Source organism: Hyaena hyaena, unplaced genomic scaffold (assembly GCF_003009895.1).
Source record: "Hyaena hyaena isolate Hyena2069 unplaced genomic scaffold, ASM300989v1 scaffold_103, whole genome shotgun sequence".
Taxonomy (NCBI): domain Eukaryota; kingdom Metazoa; phylum Chordata; class Mammalia; order Carnivora; family Hyaenidae; genus Hyaena; species Hyaena hyaena.
The window spans coordinates 197,707-218,582 of record NW_024080735.1 but is presented as its reverse complement, the minus strand read 5'-3'; the positions used below and the strand labels follow the sequence as shown (position 1 = coordinate 218,582).

At 40.3% G+C, this 20,876-nt stretch overlaps 1 long non-coding RNA gene across 1 annotated transcript; it reads left to right on the top strand.

Moving 5' to 3' along the window:
* The first annotated feature begins 545 nt into the window (after nucleotides 1-545).
* On the top strand, nucleotides 546-20,458 carry LOC120234163. Its single transcript, XR_005529003.1, has 3 exons — nucleotides 546-615; nucleotides 14,918-14,979; nucleotides 20,096-20,458. It is a non-coding gene; the product is annotated as an uncharacterized LOC120234163 (long non-coding RNA).
* The last annotated feature ends 418 nt before the right edge of the window (nucleotides 20,459-20,876 follow it).

Here is a 20,876-nt window from a genome sequence, read left to right as displayed (position 1 = left end):
CCAGCTAATTTGTTGTGCGGCTGCCCTAGGAAATTAATACGCCATGTAAATAGTCCCTTACTTATAACATTCCCAGAGTTTTCTTAGCTTGAGTCCTTCAGCTGATATCTATCCAGGAAGCTGACTGGTCTAAATGCTGCTATAAAAGGAAATAAATTATTGAGATAATGTCCAGCCAACAGAAGAATCAGACAAGGTATAACCAGCTAAAATCTAGTTGTGAATTTCAGATTAGAAGCCAGAATCTGTATGATGTATTTGTAGAGCAAAGTTAATTTCTGTGTCCCTTTTCAGCTATGCAATGATTAAGTGCCATCTCACATTGCTTATTAGCTCTTCAGGACGTTTAGAGGGCACTGAAAATCTGTGACATGCTCAGGAAAAAAATAAAACAAGGTAAAGAGACAACGAATTACTCGGTAGGGGCTCTCAGAGGAGGTGACGTTTGAGCAGATGTCTAAATACAATAAAGGAGGGAGCTCTGTGGAATCTAGGAGAGAGCGCCGCAGGCAGAGGGAACAGTTAATTCAAGGGCTTTGAGACTGGAGGGTGAGAGGCATATTTCAAAAACAGAGCAACAGCCAGAATGGCTGGGAGTGACTGAGGCAGACAGAGGTAAAAGATGACACCAGAAAAGTAACCTTAGGTTTCTTTTCTATCCAGTTAGGACATTTTTACTTTCTCTACTGGACTATTGTGGGCACTTAAATGTTTGGGATGGGTGTTTGCAAAGTGACTAATAGGATGTTTCTCTTATAAAGAAGTATTGAAGGTACCAATGTGAGCAAAGAATCATAAACGATGTCCACATTTTCTCCAGAATCCCCCTCCAAAGTGCAATAGCCATAGAAAAAAAATCATATTATTCAAACAAACTAAGAAATATTTTATTTTTAAATTACAACCTGATTTCTAACCGAGTGAATTTTCTTGGCTCTGTTCGAGGTGATTTTCTTTTTAGCTCCAAATTACTTTCCTGCCTCTCTTGTTTATTCCATTTTGATTTGTGTGGCCCTGCATCCTTTCCCTAACCTTCCATTATTTCTCTGGATCCATGTTTTGGTTTGGGCAGTCCTAACCACTGTAACATAAAGAACTCTTACAGATTTTTAAGGAAGTTTTTCACTTATAAAAAGTCATAAAAGTATTAATTTCCTTTTCAGATTATTTAAATGGATCATAAAACAGCCTTATTTACTGAGCTTACCTTTCCTTGTGTCCTGAATAATCAAGAGAGGGTGTATGGTCTGGGGCACTAAAGCATTTATGCGCACTGGTGGTCTGAAAGCTTTAATGTCTCTTCCTGGAGTGATTAATTTAAAGCAGGGCAAGACTGGCCCAACATTATTATTTCATTTTAAGTGCATCTGGAAATCCAGAGAGTGAGCCCTTATTTAACTTTGTTGAAGAAAAAGAAATGCATGTTAATAACTCTTACCTATTCTTAGGGCAATTGTAGGAGGCAAAGCTCATGCTGTCATTTGGAACAGAGACAAGAGGTGGCACAATCACTTACGTCTGGCGATGAGGCATGGATTCAGGAGCAGAGCAAATGGGGTTTAGTGAAGCCTGAGGATTCTGCAATTTAACTTAGGCAGAAACTGAAGAATTTAGGAAGAGAAAAGAGATTCCTAAAAATGATTTTAAAAAATTTAGCGGGGACACCTGGTGGCTCAGTCAGTTGAGCATCCGACTTCGGCTCAGGTCATAATCTCGCACTCATGAGTTTGATCCCCATGTTGGGCTCTGCGCTGACAGCTCAGAGTCTGGAGCCTGCTTAGGATTCTGTCTGTCTGTCTGTCTGTCTCTCAAATATAAACATAAAAAATTAAAAAAAAAAATTTGAACGGGGTGCCTGGGTGTCTCAGTCATTAAGCCATGATCTCATGGTTCATGAGTTTGATTCCCACACCAGGTGAGCTTGAACCCTGCTTCCAGTGAGCCCTGCTTCTCTCTCTCTCTTCTCTCTCTCTCTCTCTCTATCTCTATGCCCCTCAATCACTTGCACCCTCTTTCTCTCTCTCAAAAAAATGTTTTGACCCATATGTGAACATTACAAAATCAAGAAAAATGACATAATATTTTTACTAATTGACCGCCTGACATATCACTATGTTCTCTTCCTACATTTTTGACTGCATACTCTTTGATGGCCTTTTCCATGAAAACATTCTTGTAATTTTTCTACAGAGAGAATACAAAGATAGCCAAGTCTCTCCTTTAGCATAGTTGATTGAAATTTCTTTTTTATTCCTTCTGGGTTAGAGGAGTACCGTTGTGGCTTCATATGCAGACATGCTCATTGTTTGTAGCACTGCTTCTAGTGCGTGCTCTACAAACATAGGCACTCTGATGATTTTAACACTCTATTTCTCGTAATCCCCTTCAAAATGGAAAAGATAATGTGCAACGTGTTCTAACTGTACATGCTGCATCATACTCCTGTCAAGGAAGAAGGTCTGTCTTGATGAGGCATCTATGAAAATCACATCATTGGTGACAAACAGAAAGTTTACACCACTGATGACTGGAAGAATATTCTTCAGACTGGCTTCTAGCTTCCTAAGTCTCAAGCTTTCTTCTCTCCCAACTTCCTATGTGTTTCCAATACGGGGACCATAGGACACATTCCCATTTCAATATGCCCCCTGGCCCTGCGCCTTTGTGTAGTGACAGTGGTCAGAAAGCACCAGTGGCCACAGAAGTTGACCTGGATGCCATTTCTACACCAGCATGGCTAGTAATCATTGTGTACACATGGAAATGACTGCAAACCCCACAATTATGGAATGTATGGAAATGTGTGGACAGGAAAGTGAGAGTGTAAAGAGACAGCAGTCTTAACTGATTGTGGCTAAAATATCTTACTTCTGAAAATTTGCAAAAACAGATGTGGCCCCTCAGAGCCTTGAATAGAGTCCATGTAGCTAAGAGCCACCTAGAAGCTTAAGTGTCATTAACTTCACTGTAAATCTTCCTCTGGGGTGAAACCCAAGAATAGGGTTTTACTTTCTCCCCTTATCTTTACAAGAGCACTAGGAGGAGCTGACTCTACTCAGATTAGTTCTCCACTGAAAGTTAGTTCACCCTTCCAATTAGTTAATGCAGTCAGACATCCAAAACTCCATTCCAGTGGTTTATTCAGAAAACTCAATAGGTGGCATTTCTAAAGTGATTTTTAGGGAGCACTGAATGGCTGTGTTCAAATAATGACAAGAAGACTAAAATTAATTTGCTTTATATCTATCCAACTAAGGATAGAATTCCTTTCCATTGAGACTGGATAATATGCTCTCATGGTTTAAATTTAGATTTTCCCCACTTTTTTCCAGGTTTCATCTTTTTTTTCTTTGCATCCTTTTCCTTTAATATTTTTTTCTCTCATCTTCATTGCTCCCTCTTCTCTTCTCAGGCATTAGGTGTTCTTAGCAATGGTTTTAGCTCAGAAACACACTCTGAGAGAATTAGTTCTTGGCTTTTTGTCATTGAGAGATAGAGAAAAGCGTGTGGTAGGAAGGAACAAGTCAGGCTGACTAGGGTACTGAGACTCGGGGCCTGCTTCACTGCAGAGGTCAGTCAAGGTCTTAGTCAGTCCCACCTACTGTAACAAAGCACCATAGGCTGCGGGGCTTCAACAACAATCATGTATTTCTCATGATTCTGGAGGCTGAAAGTTCAAGATCAGTGTGACAGCATGGCTGGGTTCTGGTGAGAGCTCTCTTCCGGGCTTGCAAATGGTTAGTTGCCTTCTTGCTGTATCCTCACATGGATGAGAGAGAGAGAGAGAGAGAGAGAGAGATCATCCCCCTCTTGTTTATCTTCTTATGAGGGCACTAATCCAATGGTGAGGGTTCCATCCACCCGAATTAATTACTTCCCAAATACCCCACTTTCGAATAACAGCATATTGGGGATTAAGGCTTCAACATCTGAATTCTGGAGGCTTCAACCATTCAGTCCATTGCAAACAGATAGCTGTGCAGGGAAAAAGTACCCCTCCCCATACAGCCTTCTGGATAACATACATATCCAATCAGTTCCCAGATCTTTATACTGTCATAGCAGGATCTTAGTCTCTTTCTCCCATGAGTTCCCTTTTGAATACTTTATGTATTTTTCTTTCTCATTCAAATCTCTCTGTGATGTACATTTTAACCTGATTTTATTTAGGTCAAATGTTAGTACGCTGCTGCTAGGCATAGTATTTTGTTGGCTACTTGCATGTGGTTGGACAAATGGGAAGCACAAGTTTAGTGCAATCACTTGGAAATACTGAAAGCTTTGGACATAGAGTAACCTGTGGACTCCATTTGTACTTTCTTGTCATTCATAAATTAAACTCCACTTAGACCAAAAGAGAAATAGTCTACCTTGAGTTTTTTTCTTTTTTCTTTTCTTGGTGAGAGCCTCCAGGTGGGAGAAGAAAGGACAGGATATATTTCCTATAAGAACACACAATGCTACCTAGTGCTTACCCTGCTTGTCTGATTTCTTTCACTTAGGAATATAAGTTTCACAAGACAGAGCCTATTCTTCTTATTAGGGACCTTCTTTGTTTCTCTCATGCATCTTAAGATAATTTTGATAAAATAAATTAAAATAATTTTGATAAGAAATTCCTCCTCTAGAATTTTATACCAATGTAAAATAATTTTATATTTAGATATCTTTTATTGATTATCCTTTCATATGTCCTATGCAACAAAAATTAAAATTTTTCCATTTTTTTCATAATCTCCGTAGTCAAGAACATCATGTCTAAATTTAAATTCCCTTTATCTTAGCTCAGCAAAAGAGATGATAAAATTTCTGTAACCCTACAATTCTAAGGGCCAAAATTTTTTCCTCTGTATTATCACTACAGTTATTTTTCACATGCAAATGAGCACATCGATGTACATAAATTATAATTTTTATAATTAGTATACATAAAAATAAAATTGTATTGGGAAAAATAAATATTGCATTTCTTAGTGTGACAGGTGGTGTAGGTTTATGGTGTTTTGATCAAATGAAGTGACACAAATATTTAAAATTGTTGCTTTGTTTGACACCCCAGAGATTATTCTACATGAGAACAATGCATGGCCCTAACAGGGATGGGGGACAGTTGTACCTTTCTTTTGCCCAGAGGGTGACAGGCTATGGACAAAGGGAAGTGGGAAAGAGAAGGCCTACTAAGATCTCATTGAAGACACCTCTGTAGGCAGAAGGCTTTTAGGGAAAAGTAGATATGGAAGTCAAATATCTGGGTATTGGTTTCCTTAAAACTGTGTCTGCAAAAAGTATAATTATTTGAACCAGCTGATGTATATGGTTCTTAAACTAGTCCATGGACCCTCTCCTCCCAGAGTAGAAAGAGGTGAATACAGCAAGAAGTGACAGAACATTATAGACACCTTTTTAAGACCTTTGGTATGGAGAGGAGCTCATTGGGAAAGATTACTTTAGATATGTTTTAATCTTCATGAATCTGATCCATGTGTGTGTGTGTGTGTGTGTGTATGTTTAGATAGAGGGAGCCCAAGTAGGGTAGAGAGGCAGAGGGAGAGAGATAAAGAATCTTAAACAAGCCCCACACTCAGCATGGAGCCTGATGTGGGGCTCCATCTCATGACCCTGGGATCATGACCTGAGCTGAAAGCAAGAATTGGAGGCTCAACTAACTGAGCCACCCAGGCACCCCTGATCTAATAAAAACTTCATTTGATTTCTGTTGCCAATATTGTCTGTTTTTTGAGAAGTAAGTGCCTTTTAAATGAATCTGTTTAAATTTGGTGAGATAACTAAAGTTATTCATCTCAGCCCCACAGGAGGTCCTCCTAATAAGGAAATGTCACCGACTATCACTTACCAGTGAGAGAATATACAAAAACCTCCCAAACAAAATGCACTAAGTTAATTTATATTGATAAATGTCACTCACTTAAGATTGTTTCTTGAAATCAGTTTATGATTTACTTCAAAAGCCTAAATAGGTGAAAAGTCTCAATAATACCATTTATCTCGATTTGCATATTTGAATCTATTTTTTCAATTCCTAAATTAATAATTGTTTACTTATGTTTCTTACTGACTTTATATATAATAAATAAAAATGTGTATTATTTTGGTAATTATTAAGCTATTTATAATTGTTATTTGTGGTTTTAGTGTGATTTATGATTTTTTCCTCTAAAATGGCTTCTTGTATGTGGAAATCAATAGACAATCTTTTACAAAAAGGGCTAGAATAAAGATCTCACCTTTGTAAAGTCACATATGAAACATTTTACAGCAATGACAAGGGCGGTGAGATTATAAGGAACATGCAATTAGGACTCATGTCTAAATAAGACCTTATAAAGTCGATAGGTAACAGTGCAAAAAATATTGTGAAAATTCAGTTTTATACGCCTCTTAATTGTATTAACACTGGCAAGCAATAAGCTTATTTACTGATATAAAAAACATACCAAATAGCATGCACAGTGTCTTTTAATATTAAATCGAGAGGGAGTCTACACCAAAGTAAATTATAAATTTATAATACAGTTAAATTTATAATTTGTTACACATTTTTTAGTTTATCCTATTTATTTTTAATTTATATGTATTCCAATTTAGCAAATAAACCCTGCTTTCAACACAAAGGAATCAGACTTTTGACTTCACACTTCAGGAAAGTGAAAACTTGCACAGTGTTACAGTAAACCCACTATTTGTTTTCAGTTATTTGGCACGATACCCTTACATAGTTTTAACCCAATTTTTAACTCCTCGAAGAGACAAAAGTTCAGAAACATTGTGAAAAAAAGTCGTCCTTGGAGCATTTGGCAACCAAGAACTTCACCTCCAGGTGCAGTACGTGGTGTCCCATTGGGTTTTAGTTGAACGTGGAAACATCTTTCATCCTTAGGTCAAATGGCAGACTTGCCTAAGCAAAGCAGATGACGTCGGAGCCTCGTCCAAGGCCTGGAAGTGTTGTAGGGGCAGGAAACAAAGGATAGAAGAGGAGACTGTAGAAAGAATGGTAGGAGGAGAAAAAAAAGAGAGAGATGGCAAGAGAAAGCAAAAAAGCAAGCTGTGTTCTGGGGAAGGACAGGGCGGCCCCACTCCCTGGACTCCGTGCTCGTGCTATCGTTACTTAGGTCTATTTAGGGAACTTTCCAAAACACAGAGAAACTCTGTGGGTCTGGCTTTCAGAACTTATGCAACCAATTGTTTGGGGGAACAGCTTGGAAATTTCACCAGAAAGCTGAGTTCTCAAGAGATTGACAGTTTGACCAGGGGATCAAAGGTTTGGTGCAGTGGGGCTAATTTTCAGAAAGCCTTCCCAATTGTGAAGATTTTCCTTCTCGTTATGGCAGTTAAGACATGTGAAAATAGTAATTCGAGGCACTTATAAGCAGCTTTCTTCTCTGTTCACCATGTTCCACAAATGTCAGTCCTCTCCAAACCCATGAAAACAAAGTAGGCGGCCAAGATGATTAGCCCCCCCCCCCCCATCACTGATAAAAGGAGAGGGAAGTACAGAAATATGCAGTGATTTGTTTGGCTTGCCAAAAAGAGAAAGTCACATGTTTGGATCACAAGTATTATTGCCTTCAGATTGACAAAGTACATAAGCAGCGAGGCTGTGTGTGGGTGGGGAGGTAGGAGGGATTGCATGATGAAGGGTGAGATGAAGAGTCAGATGGGTGGGGAATGATATCCTAACAGTTGTTTGAGATTCTGAGTGCTCTAAATATATATATCAAACCAATAAGACCTAAAACAGCAGCTAATATAGTCTGTTGCTATTGAACATACATAGAGGGCACCTGAGTGGCTCAGTTGGTTGAGCATTCGATGTCAACTAGGGTCATGATCTCAGGGTTTGTGAGTTCAAGCCCCATATAGGGCTCACTGCTATCCGTGCAGAACCTGCTTCGGATTTTATGTACCCCCCTCTCTGCCCACCCTGAGTTGTGCTCTCTTAAAAATAAACAAACAAACAAAAAAGAAAATGAATTGGATAACTAATAGCAGCTGTCTTAATCTTGTGTTTGTTTAATTAATAGGAGGTGATGTAGATAAACCAAGTACTGATCAGCAATCCCTAATAACCAGGATTTATTTGGAATCTAGAGAATGGACTAAAAAACCCATTTGCCCCAACATTTTATAAATGACTGTTTTGACCCCTGAGACTAATTCAGGATAGGGGACCTATAGAAACCTTGTACTTGCACCAAGGCCTCCTGGTTCATTGCTCCCACAGTTCGGATCAGGCTTCACAACCATACCCGAGGTGTATCAGGACAGGAAGTCAGGGGTTGGTATGTGTTTTTATCATGCTTAAACTTATCTGGGTTCAAAAGGCACTAAATATCATCAGGTTTATTTTCTTTCCTTCAATTGTACAAAATGCTTGAATGGGATATTGTGATTGAAAACATTAGCTCTCTGCATTGATCGCCTGAAGGTCTGTTTCCAGCCCTCTAAAGATTCCCCAAAGCAGGCCTTCCCCTTAAAAGTCTTTAAAGCAGGATCCCTCAGGCCCTAAAGATCCGTGAGCCCAAGATTTCCTGCTTGGAGTATTTCTGGCCTCAGTCACCTGGTTTAGCTTTGCCCATTGGTCAATTCTCCATCTAACAGCCAGACTCCAGTTTCGTCTTGTGACTTATGGATAAAGTCAGCTTTACCCAAATGACTGGAAGCGAAAATTTAAATTATTTACAAAGGATTCATTCTGCAGCTCCATGTCTCCCTTCCACCATAATTTAAGAAGCTTAAACTTGATACACAAAGCACATCCTGAGGCTGACTGACAAGTCTTTGTTGAAGCGCTTAGATACCAAAAGTACCGAACAGGATGGGCAGGGTCATAGGCACTTACATTTCTCTTGAAGGAACACTAGCACTAATATCAGTTCCCACTGCAACTAAACTAAGATGGTTTTTCCAGAAGGAGTTAGCATTCAACCATAGTAAATTTACAATGGAGGCTTCCAAAAGTGACATGTGTTTCTCCTCACTTACTCCACTCATAATTTCAATTAGGAACACACTGATTAACCCCAGAACACAGTTTCTGAGAGAATCTTACTTCTATTATCCTAATTTCATGAACTCAGAGAAAACAGGAGAAGCTTATAATTTACAATGGCAAATTATGCAAAGTTAAACCTCTGACAGGCTGTATCTATAAAAAGATATGAGAGTGACCATTATTTCTTTCTCTGAATGAACAGACTGATTCAGGACTGCCTCGTAGATACAGTCCATTCCAGGAGGAGAAGATGCTAAACATCAGGTTGAATTTTTTCAGCGTGTTAAGACATGTATTTGAAAAGCATTTAAATGGGTGCCTGGGTGGCTCAGTTGGTTAAGCACCTGGCTTCAGCTCAGGTCATGATCTCACAGTTTGTTGTTCGAACCCCCCATCAGACTCTGTGCTGGCAGGTTCGGATTCTGTGTCTCCCTTGCTCTCTGCCCTTCCACCACTCACTCTCTGTCTCTCAAGTTCAAAGATTTTTTTAAAAAAGCATTTAGGAAGAAAATAGTAGACACAATTCATCAGAGCTCATCCATGAGAAGGTGATAAAATGCAGTACTGTTGCAAAGCCAACTAAAATAGACTGAATGAACAAACAAATTTTCCCACAGGTAAGTTTTGTCACAGTGTTTGTCTATCTTGAACTATCCATATTTACCATCTATCCATCTCTACCAACACTGCTCCAGCCAAGCCATCTCACTGAAATCTTCACTTCCTTGATGCATTTCAAGGTAACTTCTCACAGCTACCATGTTGATCCAAACAAATTAGGTCTTGTTAGCCCTGCTTATTTAAAATTTGTCAAAATTCCCATTGCACTTTGAATAAAATACAGATTCTCTCAAGTCTGATTTCTTATCATGCCTTTCTCCAATCATTATTCCACAAGTTTCTGTACCTAAAACATTTCTGACTCAGGCCTTTGCACATCATAAGCTGGCTGCCTAGAATTCTCTTTTCTCCAAATTTGACCAGACTATCTCCTTCTAGCCATCAGGGTTCCATCCCAGCCATCACATCAAATAGAGCCCATAGATACATTTACTACCACATTTACCTTGTTTCATTTTCTCTGTAAGACTCTCTATCTAGAATTACCTTGGTTTACATGTTTAATGCCTTTCTTCCCTACTAGAATGGAAACTCAAAGATCAGAAACCTGTTTGTTCTGTTCACGGTTATATTTCCAACATTTTGACGTATATAAAGACTATATGCAATCTTCTAAATCAAGATTCCAGATGATTTAGTAGGGGGTAGTTTTGTGATCAAGATGGCATGAAGTCAAGGGTATATGTTATAGCCAGATAGAATTAGGGATGGCCAAGGAACGAATTGTAAAATTATAGGCAGTGTGACACTGAATTCATAAAGAATATGAACATATAGAAAGAATGTGAGCTCAAATTCCAGCCTGCCACTTACTAGTTGTTTGACCTTGGGCAAGATACTTACAACTTTAGTGAGGCTCATTTTCCCTATTTAAATTTTTTAATGTTTTATTTATTTCTGAGAGAGAGAGACAGAGAGAGAGAGAGAGAGAGAGAGAGAGAGAGAGAGTGAGCAGGGGAGGGTCAGAGAGAGAGGGAGACACGAATCCGAAACAGGCTCCAGGCTCTTAGCTAGCTGTCAGCACAGAGCCCTGCGCAGGGCTCGAACCCACAAACTGTGAGATCATGATGTGACCTGAGCCAAAGTCAGACACTTAACCGACTGAGCCACCCAGGCGTCCCACATTTTCCTTATTTAAAGGAACAGAGAATAACCAGCATTTACAAATGACTATTTTACAGTGTTTTGAAAATTAAAGGACATTATGCATGTCGTGTGGCTAGGCCTGTGCCTGTAAGTTCTCAGTAAGTGGTAAGTTATTGTGATGGACATTATCTGTTACCCTCCCAATAGTATTATTTTCTTTTTCCTTGATAACACAGCGCTAATTTTTTGATACTGATATTTGTTCTACTTTTATTTCAAAGTCATGTAACTGTCTTCTGTAACTACCAATATTGATTTTACATATAAATGTCAGTAACTGCACCTTTAAAATTTTTCCTGAGGCAACTTGGGTATCTTTGGAATCAAAGCCAGTATTCTTATCCTTCTTATTTTTCTGGTTGATTTTTCCAAAATTTAAATTTTTTCTGGACATAGCCCTAACTTCATTCAGGGTGGCTCAGGTGATGAGTCAATCATGTTTGATCTAAGACAATCGTAAGCAACGTGTTCCTCATTTTCTCAGACTCCTTTGCGGTTACAGGTGGTTATGTGACCCAATTCTGGATAATCTATCCAGAACTAAGGGGAAGTTGACTCTGTGTGTGTGTGTGTGTGTGTGTGTGTGTGTGTGTGTGTAAAGGGTGGAGGAGATCTCCTTCCTTCTGTCATGAATACTGAAGTGATGGCTTGTGATGAAGCAGCCATTCTACAGCCTTCAGGGAAAGGCCTTGTTATTTTTGAGCCACTGAACCAAAGCCAGAAGTCACTTATCTACATTTTGTTAAATGAAAACAACAATGTCATATTTACTTAAGCCACTGTTAGGTTACCTGCTTCTGAAAGTACTCTTAACTCATGGAGGTGTGTGTGTGTGTGTGTGTGTGTGTGTGTGTGTGTGTGTGTGTGCCAGGAGAGCATTTAAAGGTGATGGTAGGACAGTATATGTTACTTGTACGCAAAGTTAGCTGGTTCATTGTCATTTGGATATTTACAAAGTGAAATCATGGATGGGTTATCAATTTCTTTAAAGTCATAATTTAAACATGAGAGAGGTTAGGAATCTGTATTTTTAAATTTCATTAATTAAGTCTGATGGTCAGGAAAGTAGTTCTCCCAAGACACTAGCTATATTTTACTGTGGAAAACAATAGCTTGTGTATTTATCAAAAACCAAGTTTAAAAAGAAATCTGCTTTTCATTTCCAATGTTAACCTCATTTTATTTCCTTTTATAAAAACAAAACATATTCTGTTTATACTTTTGGATATTTGAGTAAAGAACAATCATTAGTCACAAAAAGCTGCATTTTAAAAAACCCTATTTTAGATTTAAAAGGTTTTAAGTGTTTGTAAGAAAAATGGCTTAAAAGAAAACTGACAGAAATTAAAAATATTCTATTATACTACGTGCTACATAAAATATACCATGCTATATTGTTGGAAGCTAGAATTTGTAAATAACACCATTATAGTTTCAGGTACTTAGTTAATTGTTAATTTGCTTAATAGTAAGTAACATTTATGTAGTGTTACTATGTGCCACATATCTTTAACTATACTAATTCATTTAGCCTTCGCATTAACTCTGTGGATTTGGTAACATGGTCATCCCCAGACGTTGACTACTTTGCTCCAGCAAAGCAAATTTGAACCAGAACCTGGCTCTAGATTATGTTTTCTTGCCCACTACACTCTGCTGCCTCTCAAGTAATAGTAATCATTATATTTCATATGAGAATAGTTATATTACTTGTTTGAGCCACATTTCTTTCCTTTTTTTTAAATAAATAGTTTATTGTCAAGTTGGTTTCCATATAATACCCAGTGCTCATCCCCACAAGTGCCCTCCTCCATGCCCCTCCCCCCTTCTCCTCCCCCCCATACCCATCAGTCCTCAGTTTGTTCTCAACATTCAAGAGTCTCTCATGGTTTGCCTCCCTCCCTCTCTCTCCCTATTTCCCCCCCTCTTCTCCCCCATGGTCCTCCATTAAGTTCCTCCTAATCCTCCTATACGTGCAAACATATGGTAGCTGTCCTTCTCTGACTTATTTCTCTCATAACACCCTCAAGGTCCATCCATGTTGCTACACATGGCCAGACTTCATTGTTTCTCATTGCCATGTAGTATTCCATCGTATAGATAAACCACATCTTCTTGATCCATTTGTCCGTTGATGGACACTTAGGCTCTTTCCATGTTTTGGCTATTGTAGAGAGTGCTGCTATGAACGCTGGGGTCCATGTGCCCCTATGCATCAGCACTCCTGTATCCCTTGGGTAAACTCCTAGCAGTGCTGTTCCTGGGTCATAGGGTAGTTCTGTTGTTAATTGTTTGAGGGACCTCCACACTGTTTTCCAGAGGGACTACACCAGTATTACATTCCCACCAACCGTGTAGGAGGGTGCCCGTTTCTCCACATCCTCGCCAGCATCTCGAGTCCTCTGATTTGCTCATTTTAGCCACTCTGACTGGCGTGAGGTGGTATCTCAGTGTGGTTTTGATTTGTATCTTCCTGATGAGGAGGGATGCTGAGCATCGTTTCATGTGTCTGTTGGCCATCTGGATGTCCTCTTTGGAGAACTGTCTGTTCATGTCTTCTACCCATTTCTTCACTGGATTGTTTGTTTTTCGGGTGTGGAGTTTGGTGAGTTCCTTATAGATTTTGGATACTAACCCTTTATCTGATATGTCATTTGCAACTATCTTTTCCCATTCTTTTTGTTGTCTATTTGTTTTTTTGATTGTTTCTTTTGCTGTGCAGAAGCTTTTAATCTTGATGAGGTCCCAATAGTTCATTTTTGCTCTTGATTCCCTTGCTTTTGGGGATGTGTCAAGTAAGAAATTGCTGCAGTTGAGGTCAAGGACGTTGTTTCCTGCTTTCTCTTCTAGGGTTTTGATGGTTTCCTGTCTCACATTCAGGTCCTTTATCCATTTTGGGTTTATTTTTGTGTACTGTGTGAGAAAATGATCTAGTTTCATTCTTCTGCATGTTTCTGTCCAGTTCTCCCAACACCATCTGTTAAACAGGCTGTCTTTTTTCCATTGGATACTCTTTCCTGCTTTGTCAAAGATTAGTTGGCTGTATACTTTTGGGTCCAATTTTGAGTTCTCAATTCTATTCCATTGGTCTATGTGTCTCTTTTTGTTCCAATACCATACTGTCTTCATGATGACAGCTTTGTAGTAGAGGCTAAAGTCTGGGATGGTGATGCCTCCCATTTTGGTTTTCTTCTTCAATAATACTTTGGCTGTTCAGAGTCTTTTGTGGTTCCATACAAATTTTAGGATAGTTTGTTCTAGTTTTGAGAAGAATGCTGGTACAATTTTGATTGGGGTTGCATTGAATGTGTAGATTGCTTTGGGTACTAATGACATTTTAACTATATTTATTCTTCCAATCCATGAGCATGGAATGTTTTTCCATTTCTTTGTGTCTTCTTCAATTTCCTTCATCAGTTTTCTATAGTTTTCATCATATAGATCTCTTATATCCTTGGTTAGGTTTATTCTTAGGTACCTTATGGTTTTTTGTGCAATTGTGAATGGGATCAGTTTCTTGATTTCTCTTTCTGTTGCTTCATTGTGGGTGTATAAAAATGCAACCAATTTCTGTATGTTGATTTTGTACCCTGCAACTTTTCTGAATTCTTGGATCAGTTCTAGTAGACTTCAAGTGGAGTCTGTCGGGTTTTCTGTGTAGAATATCATGTCGTCTGCAAAAAGTGAAAGTTTGACTTCCTCTTTGCCAATTCTGATGCCTTTGATTTCCTTTTGTTGTCTGATGGCTGATGCTAGGACTTCCAGCACTATGTTAAACAACTGGTGAGAGTGGACATCCCTGTCGTGTTCCTGATCTCAGAGGGAAAGCTCTCTGTTTTTCCCCGTTGAGGATGATGTTAGCTAGGGCTTCTCATAGATGGCTTTTATGATGTTTAAATAAGTTCCTTCTATCCCAACTTTCTTGAGAGTCTTTATTAAGAAAGGATGTTGTACTTTGTCAAATGCTTTTTCTGCATCTATTGACAAGATCATATGATTTTTATCTTTTTGCCACATCTCTTAACCCATTTCCTTTTCAGTACTTTATCTGAGTATTTAAAGATAGTGTCCCATTTATTATCCCACATATTTTTGGGATAAATGGATTTACCACCCTCTCTTACTCTCTTCTCCCAGGAAGCTAACAAATTAGAAGCCGGATCCAAAGCCAAAATTCTCACCCACCGTAAGAAGAAATGGTAAGTTGCCATTTGGGGACAGATTAGAAAGCACTGCACTAACCATATTTGGCTTGTAAAACTCTAGCTCAAATCCTGTCATTTCTATCCATTTCACATCCTGGATTTCAGGGGTGTGTGTATATCTTACTCCATCTTCTGGGGGAACCACACCGGTGTTGTCTTTCCCTTTTTCTGCCTGCCATGGAGACTCAGGAAAGGTGGACAAAGATGATGACAACTGATCTGGGTTTTATGGATGGAACCTAAGTTTCAGAAAGGGAGCAGGACAGTTTGTCCCTTTGGTTGTCTGTGTGTGATGAGGCCAACTATGGGTGGAGAAAAGAGGTGAGAGAAAAGCAAGAGCTAGAATTATTTAATGGAAAAGAGAAGAGACTATGAGAATAAAATGTGCGAGAGGAGCAGGAGACTTGAGAAGAGGGAGAAAGCAGGGGATCTGGGTGTGGGGGGTGAAATGACCACTGAAGAGTGTTGGGGAAGAAAGAGTCTGCTCTCCCAGACTCTCGCTTGTAGAAGCTACAGTTTAAAGGAAGCTGCCCAGAACTGCTTCTCTGCTTGGATGCTCCTTAGGCATTAAGGAAATAAACAATTAAGGCTAGCCCTGGCCACATCCTTTTTCTCCTGGCATTTGCAACCTCTCTCCATTCTCCAAACCTTTGATACTGCTCCTTAAGTTAATCACACATTTTCTCTTTGCAGGGTCCCACCCCTGCATCTGCTTCTCTCACCCCCCTTCCCCCCAGCCTCCTGTGAATGGCTGCTGGGTGCTCCCCCTGAAGCAGCCATTCTGGACCAGATCATGCTAGAAAGCTGCTTTTCCACTTATGGAGAAACCACAAGGAAGTTTCTAAAATGGCAGTCTCAGCTTGCTTCCCACAATTATGCTCTTTTTCTCTCTCTCTTTCACTTTCTGGTTTTCCTTTTAGTCCTGGGTATGGAACTTAGCTACTAAGAAGAAGGGATTGCTAGAGCTAGCTTTGGGCCAAAGTTCTAAAGGAGTTTCTATGGAATTCTGCAGCCCCGTGATACAGACTGGCAGCTGCCACCTTATCTTTCTTTCGGTCATTAGCATCCCACCCATGAGCTCCTGCATACCTCTCTTAAGTCTGGTCCCGCAAAGGTATCTAATCACCTCTCAGTTCATGGCTCAAATGCGGAGCATTCAGGCCTTTTGTTAGCTGAATGCTTTTGGGTCATATTTCTTTCTCTCATCCCCAAATCTTGGTCCCAAGTGTTCCTTCTTATTTCCCCACGGGTTCTTCCTCCTCTGTCTCATCCCTACATTGGACATCCCTGAGCTTCTGATTCTGTCATCCTCATCCTTTCCCTTGCCTTCTTCCCTATTATGGGTCAAATTGCATCCCCTCCAAAAAGATACGCTAAAGTCCTGACCCCCCCCCCCCCAGGATCTCAGAATGTGACTTTATTTGGAAAGAAGGTCACTGCAGATACAATTAGCTACATTAACAGAAGGCTGTACTAAGGTAGGGTTGGCTCTGTGTCTAATATAACTGGTGTCCGCATAGCAAAAGGACATTTAGACACAGCATATTCACTGCAAAGGTGGCCACATGAAGATGGAGGCAGGGATTGTGATGCTCCCACAAGTCAAGGAACACCTGGACCACCAGAGAGTGTGAGAGGCAAGGAAGGCTCCTTTACAAGAAGCTTCAGAGGTGTCATGGCCCTGCAAACACGCTGATTTCAGGCACAGCCTCCAGAACTGTGACACAATACATTTTATTGTTTTTAGCCCATTCTGTGGGTTCGTTGTTCCTACAGTCCCATGAAAGTAACAGCCCTCCCTTCCCCTTCTCTCCCCCTCCTCTCCATCCCTCTCTTCTTCCCTACTCCTCTCTTTTCTTCCCTTTCCCTGGATAACCATAACAGCTGCTCTCATGACTTCCATTACCACATATATTCTGACAAATCCTGAACTCCCAAACCAAATTTATTATTTCTCATTGATCTTCTTCATCTGTGTGTCCTGCAGGCATTTGAAACCCAACATATTTAAAGTAGGACTCAAATTTGCTCTTCTTTCTACATTTTTGATGCAGATTGTATTTTCATAGGAGGACTGCCATGATAGATCTCATTGTGATCTTGTAATGTGACATCATCAGTCCTGCCATCCAGAGCTGAGGGTCTCTGTTCCCTCTCTGAACCATGGTGGACCTCTTTAACCACCTTGACCAGTGAAGTGACTGGTGGAGGAAGAGACCATATGTAACTTCTACAGCCAGGTCATAATGACTCCATTCCCACCTGGTTTTCTTGGCACACTTGCTAATGGAACCCAGCCACCATGCTGTCAGAAAGCCTAGACCACGTGGAAAGGCCATATGGAGGTGCTCTGGACAATAACTCTAAGTGAGGTTCCAGTTGACAGTCAAGGTGAGCCCCCAGACATGAGTGAGGAAACCTTTGATATGACTCTAGCCACAGACATCACCTGACTGCAATACATGAGAAATGTTGAGCAAGAACCTATAGCTAAGCCCGGTGAGCTTCCACAATGGTAAGGGCTGATAATAATTCTTGTTCCTGCCTATTGTACCTTGTAAATTTTTGTTGAGTATCCTTCTCTTTATATTCCCTGTTTCCTTGCCTTACAGATACCATTGCCTTAATGTGTACGAAAGAGGGTGAGGACTGAATCTGACTGATATTCTCAGCCCCAGCTGCTCTCCGATTGACTCCATCCTCAAGCTTATGAGAGAATGGTCTTTTTGAAGTCCAAATCTGAAAATAAAGGCGGGGGGGCATCTGGGTGACTCAGTCAGTTAAACGTCCAACTTCATCTCAGGTCATAATCTCACGGTTCATGGGTTCGAGCCCCGCGTCAGGCTCTGTGCTGACAGCTAGCTCAGAGCCTGGAGCCTGTCTTTGGATTCTGTGACTCCCTCTCTCTAACCCTCCTCTGCTCATGCTGTCTCTATCTCTCTCTCGAAAATAAATAAAACATTAAAAATATGAAAATAAAAAATAAAAAAATGAAATGCAAGTCTGACCATGTCACTTCCTTGCCTTCTGCATTAAAAGTAATGTCTTCTTGGGGTGCCTGGGTGGCTCAGTAGGTTAAGCATCTGGCTCTTGGTTTCCACTCAGGTCATGATCTCACAATTCTGTGGGTTTGAGCCCCCATTGGGCTCTGTGTCGATGGTGTGGAGCCTGCTTAGGATGCTCTCTCCCTCTCTCTCTGCCTCTCTCTCTCTCTCAAAATAAATAAACTTTAAAAAAGTAATATCTTCAGAGGTGAACATACTCCTTATGTAAAGTCTTCCTTAGGATGGTTTGCAAAACTTCCTTCTAGCCTAAGGAAGGAAGTACCCCATGCCACCTGCATCTGAGCCACTTTAGTGAATTCATTTTGTCCCAAAGAAGCATCTTCTCTGCTTCTATACCTTTGCCGGTGATCTCATTTCTTTCTGGAGTGGCTTTATTAGTTTCTTCCATCCAATAAATTTGGATTTTCATTTATCCTTCAAGACATAGATTACATATCACTGCCTTGAAGAATGTTCTTGGAACATCCCCTTGTGTCTCAGTAGAGTTACTCTTCCTCTTTTCCTGCAATATACCTCTTCATTAGAATTTTTTTTTTTTCTCGGTGTCTCTCTCATTAAACTGAGAAGCCCCTAGCACTAGGACTATGTGCTAGATTCAGCATCATATACTGGTGATTCTAAGAATAACAGGTATAATATAGTTATATTCCTTCAATCATCCATCTATTCAATAATTTATTCCTTTATCAAGTGTTGCTTACCAATGCCTCTCTCTTTTTTTTAAAATAACGTTTATTTTTGAGAGACAGAGAGAAACAGAACATGAGTGGGAGAGGGGCAGAAAGAGATGGAGACACAGAATCAGAAGCAGACTTCAGGCTCTGAGCTGTCAGCACAGGGCTGACAAATCCATGCAGGGCTCAAATCCATGAACCGTGAGATTATGACCTGAGCCAAAGTTGGCGCTTAACCAACTGAGCCACCCAAGCACCTCCCAGTGGCTCTCTATTCTTGAGGAAAGAGTAAGTGTGTGACCTTTTTAACTGGACTCAGCCTGAAAACCAAAGCCATTGTCTTTTGCCTGGGGAGCTCATAGGATACTTTGAGAACAACTTCAGTGACAAAATAAAACACATGTTTATGAAGCCAAACACTGTAATAGTCACTTCACATATATCGTTACACTTAATCCTCACAAGAATATTGCAGTGTAGACTTTATTGTTGAGTAAACTGATACTCAGACATTAAATAACTTGCCTGAGATTATAGTTAGTAAATGACATTGCCAGATTTGGATCTAAGTCTGTTTAGTTCTAAAGTTCATTTACTTTCCATAGTAGGTCATATTTTTCTTCTTCATTTAGTTTCAGTGGTCACCTCCTTAGTAATTACTCCATCGTTACCATTTCCAGACCACCCAGGTGTCCATCTAGTGAAGTAGCCAGTGGGGGTGGGACAAGCCCTGACAGCCTTCCCACCCAGCTCCCCAAATCCCCATCCCCCCAGGTGTCTGGTGAGCTGAATTTTATTTCCCTTCCATTCTCAGTTGTTTGGACCAATCCGGAAGGTGAACATTCACGAGGCTGCACAGAGAGAAGGTTGATTAGTCAAGCAAAGGAAGAATTTGGGCAATCCTAATTCAAGACAGCCTTGCATTCAAATAGGGCACGTGGGAGGAGAGTTACAGCTGTGTGAGTAAGGGCTGTGGGTGTGGTGGTGGCATCTGTGTGTGGGTCTTTGTGTCTGTGTGGGAGTGAGGATACAAGCACACGTGTTGTCTGCTGCCCAAGGCATCTGTGGCTGCGGTGTTTCTGGCTACCATTGGGCATTTTCGTTGTCTGCCTGTCCACGTGCTCTAAGGCGCACATGTGGCTTCCCGGTGGGTGTGCCGCCTGTGTCTGCGGATGGGTTTCTCGGTGTGTATGTGGGAGTGCTAAAGGAAGAGCTAACTTCTAAGTAGCGCTTCCAGATTTCCATCCGGGGCCCAAGCCTCCAAAGGAAAATGACGTCAAAAGGGTAAATGAAATTTGCTATTGATACCTTAACGAGGAGGCCAGAGAATGAAATCAACGATGCATTATATCCCCTTTCTTCTCTTTCCAGTCTCAAAAGAATCTCCTCCGCATCAGTTCCCCGTCCGCACCTCATCCCTTCTCTGTCCTGGTGAATTATTGCTCACTCCACCTGGGCATCATCAAATTGAATGATTGTTCTGTGTTTCTTCTGGAAAGGGGGGAAAGGCTGTGAGGTCTGGAGAAGGCTGGTGGGAGAAACGTCTAGACAAAGGGCACAGGAAGCCAGAGCCTTGGCTGTCACACTGAATCATCACGTCGACTGCTTGACAGGAACTGTGTTATAATACAGTCACACCCCTTCCTCAATATCCCCAAGCTGCAGGCTGACACCCTAGAGGAGATATAAGGTAAAATAGCTGTTGGAATTATGATAGAACATGAAACAAATCAATCAATGCAAGTTCTATTTGTGCTGTGTCAAAGTAAAATTTGCAAAATTTTTGGCTTTGATGAAAAATTTATGAAAAAATAAAGAGAAAAAATCTATGAAAGCCATCTAATGCAAAGCTCCTACTAATACTCAAATCAGACTTTACCCATCCCCAAATATTTTAATTATAATAGCTTCATCTGGTGACTCATACCTAGAAATGAAAAATTCTTATTTTTACACGTCATGACTTTTGGAGAGCTAGAGGAGGTACATTTGAGAGAGAGAGAAGACGGAAGACAAAAGGTAGAAGAGAGGGAGGGATTTAACATACTTGGCAGATATTGTGAGATTTTTATTTTTCTGTTGAACGATAGCAGTACAATTAAGACAGCAATGAGATGCTTCCTCCTAAACTGGAAATAGGGGAAATAAGTTT